Consider the following 6,724-nt stretch of genomic DNA (forward strand, 5'->3'; position numbering starts at 1 on the left):
CTGTGGCATGGCATGCCCCTTCTCTTGGGAATGGTGAGTAATAAACTACCTTTTCAATGGCAGTCGTCTCCTGATCTGTTGGCCTTACTAGACTTCAAATTTTCTATTAAACACCAGATTTTAAAACAAGGATTCTTTATGGTCATCTTCTGAGGATGCACAGTGGCTCCATTTGTTCCAGTTTGAGCCAGTGCAAGGTGCTGCTGGGACAAACCTCAGGGCGGGGTGGGGTGGGCAGGCATGCCCTCCTATGGTTGCAGTCTGGAAGGGGGGTTCACACCCAGCAGATAACAGCAGTATGAGGTGGGATGTTGTGTGAACCATGAGTGAGGCCCACTGTGGGAGTGAGAGGGGGCCAGGAAGGGCCCACCCAGTGAGGGTGGGCGTATGAAGAGGGTAGCCAGGCTGAGCTTGGTGGATGGTCAGATTTCAACATCAACCCCCAGCACCTTCAGCTGACCTCCCCACATCCCACCCTTCGAGACAGACAACTCACCTGACCTAGAAAGGCTATGTAAACATGGCTTCAGGACCCCTCAGAGCCCCACTCCAGGCCGATGGCTCTGCCCAAGCCCCTTCTAAACATTCAGGAGCCACCACTGTATTGAAAGAACTTGACTGAGGGCGGGAAAATACACCACACATGGAGGAACAGTGACTTGTCCTCCTGGAGGGGAGGGTCCCCGTGCTTTGACAACTGGAAGGAGGCAGGGCTGGAGGGGCTAGGGGGCAGATCGGGAGGGCCTTGGCTTCCAGACCCAGGATGCTGAACTTCTTTGGACACGCTGTGAGGATCCTCGGAGCAGATGTGGTCATGGGGGACTCTAGGGAGGTTCCTTTGTCCTGGAAAGGGACACAACACACTGGAGGGCGGGAAGGAGACCTTGGTGACACCCTAGAGCTGGGGCTTCAGATCCAGGCTCCTCCATTGAGCAAGAACCGTTACTTAACTGAAATCAGCTGAGATTTGCTCATCAGGAGCGTGAGAGCATCCGCCCCTCTCTCACTGGGTTAGGATTGAGTGAGATCACTGATGTAAGGCAGGGCTTCTCCACCTCTAAAGGGATCTTGTTGAAATGCAGATTCCGACACTGGAGTCTGGGGCGGGGCCCGGATTCTTCGAGTCTGCGAACTTGAATGTTACTAACGAGCTTGGGTGACTGGGGTGATGCCCCTGCTCCTGGTCACCGACCCCACGGAGCACAGACTGCAAAGCCCCAGGCCCAGAGCCACCCAGAGAAAGAACTCAATAAATGGTTCCTTCTAGTATTATGATTGTTTTATTATTATTAGAAGAAAATAGTCTAATATTAGGATAAAGACTAAAAAATGGAAAAGCAAAGCGATGTCATTAACGAGGAAAAATAAGAATGGTAAGAAGTACAGCCACAGCAGCCACCAAGGCCTGTCCTCCCTGGATTTTGCAAATTAGAATCAGAGCAAACATGCCTGCCTGACGGCGTGTCCTTCAGCCGTCCTTTCCGTCCCACCCACCACAGACGACAGTTTGGTTGTATTTCCAAAATGCATTAAATTTTAAGTATGTTTTGGAGTCCTGGAACAAAGTAGAACTCTCTTAAAACGTACTGACTTTATATTCTAAAAATCTGATAAAGACCAATGATTAGGTATCTCAAAACATATTTTTCCCCTGTTAAATTACAGCTTAAACACAACATGATTCTCACATTGAGCCCCAGCGTCTCCCCATAGCTGCCTGAAATTCCACCATGGTGGAGGAATTCTTTCTGTATTATTCATTATTTCTACTCCCAAGAATTTTCTTTTATAATTCAGATGCTCCCAGGAAGAGCTAATCCATAAAGTCCCTTAGGTTTAAAGGGTTGACTCATCAATTCACTCATGGATTCATCCCTTTACCCAACCCTGACTGAGCCTGCTGGGGGCAGGTGGAGCCCAGTGCGTGGGGCTGAGGACCCGGCATCCACAAGACAGGCTCCTTGTGGCGCTCACAGACAAGCAAAGAAGCCAACTTGGCAGAGGGCTGATCAGGGAGGCGTGGGGAGGAAGGGCTCCTTCTTGGCCACTGTCTCTCTGAGTCATCTCTTCCTGGAATGAGGGTTGCCTATTCCCAGGACAGGTGGCAGTCTGGGCACCTAGCAGCCTCCCTCCCCATCACTCTCATCACTGTGTCCTACAGGCCATCCTGTGACTCCAATGATGAGTACCCTCCCGCCCCACCCCACCAGCCAGTACCGTATGACGTGTGTCTGGTACCTCCAGTCCAGCACCCTTGGCCAACGGGGATCCACATGCAACAGGAACATAGCAATGAACCGAACAGCCTAAGATGTCAGGGGTCCTTCTCCCTGCCCCCAGCTCATCAGGGACGTGACAGCACAGCTGCAAGAGAATAAGTCGGTGATAAACTGACATTAGTAATTAGTTCTGAGTCACCTGGGTTCAGTGGCTGTCCAGATGCGCTAAATACTGTTCCTGAATTATGGCTGTGACTGTAATGGGACAAAAATGGCTAGTGTGGTTGTTTGGACCTATCTTAATCATCAAAAGGCATGGAATTCATTCATAGTTTTGCAGAATTTAATTACTGCTGGCAATTTGCTTTGTTAAGCAAAAAAGAAAATAATTGTCAAAAATTTGTTGTTTCAGTGTGCCTACCTGTGCTCTATGCTACATTTGTTAGGAAGTTCTAAGATTAAGGGGACTTACACAATTCCACATAGATAAGAGGAAGGGGAGCAGAAGAACGGGGAGGCGGGGGAGAGGGGGAGAACGAGACTGAAGATGGAAGCGAGGAAGAGAGAGAAGGAAGTTAGTTGACATAAACATCTAAAAAGACATTCTACTTTGAGGCTAGAATTATCCTGGCTAACTTCTTTTCCAGTAAACAAAATATGCCCTGGTAATTTTCTTATTAAAGGGTCTAAAATGTTTTCCATTCTTATATGGTTCACATTGGGCATCTTTACTTTTCTCTTTGAGTATATTACATAAACTCAATTCCATAAGACCTAAATTGTTTTCTTAAATTTCAAATTTAGTTTTTCATGAGAAGCATTCACATGTTTCAAAATTCAGAAGGTAACAAAGGAGTAAATGCTGTTTCTACTAAAAAAAGATGGCAGAGGAATATTTTCCCTCCAACTTCATTGAGTATTTTTGTCCCTACTTATCATCTGACCACAGAGAATTCAGAAATACACAAGTGTGTTTCTCCACCAACAATGGTCCTGAGGAGGTTCGCCTCTTTGCATCCTGTGAACGTGGACAGGATGAAATGTCCACAGCACAGTGGGACAGCCAGACACAATCCACAGTCCACAGGTGATCAGTACCCCGACATGGCACCATGTGATCTTTTATGTTTACAATTCTGAACACAGCATTGGGCCTACATATCTAGTGTATTGTGTCAGTTTAATTTTAAGTTCCATGATAATCGTCAAGTCAACATGTTTTGAAGAAAATCAAACAACTGACTCTTTAAGAAGCATTTGCTAATCGCAGAAACTGGATATAATCGTCACATTTCCCATCTCTGAAACAACCCTTTAGACACACGTTGATGCGCCAGGCTGTTGAACTTTTGCAAAGAACACTTAACCCTCTACAAAAATGGTATAAAATAGAGGCTTGGAGAATGAGCTGGTCTGCTCCAGTGACCAGTCCTGATGTGGGGCATCCGAGAGGATGCTTAATCACTGTAATTGTAGATGTCACTAGCTTGCCAAGTGCTTTTCATGTCGTAAGGGCTGCCCAAGGACCAAGTGACAAACCAGGAATATTGCATATTTTATTCCATTATTTCAAGAATAAATTATTCCTTAGTCAAATTTTCTATGTGCGCTTGGGATATTCAGAAGCTGGGAAGTTTCTGCATCTTATTTTGGTATTTAAATATACTTTGAGAGCAGCAAAACACTTTTCAAACTCCAGGACGTGTCTTGAAATTTTCGACTTCTTTCTATTTTAAAACCAAAATTAATTTCCTTAAATTGCTAAAATAAGCCTGAGGTCAATTTCTAGAGCCCAGCGAGAGGATGGCAGCATTGAAATTCATTTTCCCAGAGTCCTGCAGATGGCGCCATAACCAAACCGTCTTACCCTGCCCACGAACCCGCTCTTCCAGAATTAAAGAGAGGAATACAAGATTTTAGCTCCCATGATAAAGGGGACGAGAGTATAGAAAAACTGTAGAATCGTGACATATCATATAGAATTGTGCTGCTCTAATAAAAAATTCAGTAATTAAAATATTGATTATGGTATTGCCTACTTCCTTTGTATTAAATATGCGCGTTTTATAGGCAATGTGTTTATAAATAAATATAATTTTAAATTGACTCTTTTATGATGCCATAATGACAGCCCAATCCTCATTTGTGTGTTAAACGTGTTCTTTAACAAAATTATACATTCACCACTGCATTGTAACTAGCCAGCTTTCCAGCCTTCATCTAATCTTCCAGAATGGTATTTCTGCAGCCTTAACACTCTGCTTAATCACTCCAATAAAAACAGTAGATTTCTTTGTAATGCAATTTGTAAGCAATAAACACGATTGAGAATGCAGTATTTGCTGTCGACTATGTTTTATGCAGGGTTTTAATTCGGTGTGTAATTATTCACTTGGTAGGCACTTTTTGCATTCACATTTCTTTTCCCTGCTCTGAAGAAAGTTGGTAAGTTTGGAGAATATGGGGGAAACCGGGTATCTGTGTCCTTTCTGCAAGCCGGACTTTGATGCAGATGTTATAGAAAACGAACATTTTTTTTTTTTATCTGCTAAAGACAGTAGGTCACATTAACTCGTAATACAGACACATAAAAATGTGATTATGGGTTCTAAACAGAACGCAGTAGGCTCCTAGTTAACACAATGAGATTTCTAGGAAGTGATGCATAAATTCTTCAAAAATGACACATTTCTCACGTTTCATTCCAATTAAATTACTGAGGCAGCTAACAGCGATGCGCACAAAGTACGGGGGTAAAATGAGGGTTTTCTTCTTGTAACTGTGAAAGTATCTTTTTATGAGAAGCAGTTAATATTGAGCTATTATTTTTCAACTGTGCTGGAAGGGATGTCTTGAGCCTTTCTTGCCGATCTCTCCCCAGAAGAATCTGCTCCTTTGTTTCTTGGGTTTGTTAAGAGGAAGAGAGAATTGCTCCGCTGGGTCCCGCCCCCACCCAGGTCTCGGCAGGGAAAGGGGCCAGCCTGGAAAGGGGTCCCAGGTGTCAGTCCCCAAGGTCGGGCCCAATCGCTGCCCAGAGGCCTGCGGCTGCAGGACTCCAGAGCGCCGGGCGGGGGCGGGGGGGATGTGGAGCCGGCACCCACCCGCGATCCGCGAACACGAGGGGTCTCCGGATCCTGAGCGCCCCGCTGCCGCGCAGGGGTTCGCGGCCCAGCACCAGGTTCTCGGTGCGGGGGAGACGGCTTGCTCAGGGCAGCCGGCGGATCCCCTGGCCCTGCAGGCCTGGGGGCCGCGGGGGTTCCAGCCCCACCCTTCCAGCCTGGCTCTCAGGGCAGTGGGGTTCAGGGCTACTCCCCAGCGAAGGAGGCAAAAGGCGCACGGGACCGCCGGGGGCGGCGGCGGGGGAGGCTGGAGCGGGCGTCGGAAGACAAAAGGATGTGAAGCTTTAAATTCAAAAAGATGTTTTTGAAAGCCTCGTCCTGGGGTTTGAAAGGCGCACCGAGGACAGCGGCAGAGCGATCCCAATCAGAAATGCGATTTGAAGCCCTAATGAACTTGATTGCGTGAACATTTATAATCCCCCATGGCCCTAAATGAAATCAGATATAATCAGAAGATACAGGGAAGGGAGTGTTTACAGCCGACGCCGGGCGGCTGCGGGACGGGGAGATGCGGCCCCGGTATTGATGTCGAAAATGATGGATAACGCGGGAATGGCAAATATACTATTTGTCTAATGGCTCGGCAATTAAATTCCCCTGTAAATGACCCATGCCTCATTTCATCCTAATCTATGGAATTTTGATTGAATTCGTCAGCTCTAATTGAAAAATACTGCACTTTAATGTCTGCATTGCAGTTTCAGGACGAGAGTGGTTTTAATGAGACGGTGCCCCCCTGACCCGGGAGTATTTGAGACTTTTATTCGGAATTTAAAGCCAGAAGATTGCTCAACTGAGCGCTGCGTTTCCTCTCCTGTATCCAGGTCCATCTATCTCCAGACGCGATTTAATAAACGCACTTGGGGATAAATGCGGCCCCGACCTTCGCGCCCATGTGGCACCAAAGCGACGCCCCCTCCTCGGGATAAGAGCAGGCGCGGGCTCAGGACCGTGCAGCGGCGGGCGGCGCCGAGGGGGGCGCTCAGAGGAGAGGTCTGCCCCCACCCCAGGGCCCAGGTGCCCCGGCCCCCCTGCCTCTCGGGCCCCCGGGCCCCAGCACGGGCAACGGCCTCGGCCTTCCGGCACCAAACCCAGGCGTCCGCCCCGGAGGAGGAGGCCCAGCTGTCTGCGACCCGTGCACCCGGAAATGGGGCCCGACCCCGACTCGCTTTATGCAAATGGCGAGGCGAAGCCATCCCTGAGAAATTAGCTACTTGCTGAAGCATATTTACTAGATTGAAATGAGTTAAAGAGAAACATTTTAAGTCGTGCAAACGAGATAATTGGGCCACATTAAAACTGGAGATGCTTTCTCCTTTTCTAAAAAAAAAAAAAAAAAAAGCCTATTGGGGCGGGCGGTAAACGCGTGCCTCCCCCCTTACCCGA

Source organism: Ceratotherium simum, chromosome 37 (assembly GCF_057802395.1).
Source record: "Ceratotherium simum simum isolate JZ-2026a chromosome 37, ASM5780239v1, whole genome shotgun sequence".
Classification (NCBI taxonomy): Eukaryota; Metazoa; Chordata; class Mammalia; order Perissodactyla; family Rhinocerotidae; genus Ceratotherium; species Ceratotherium simum.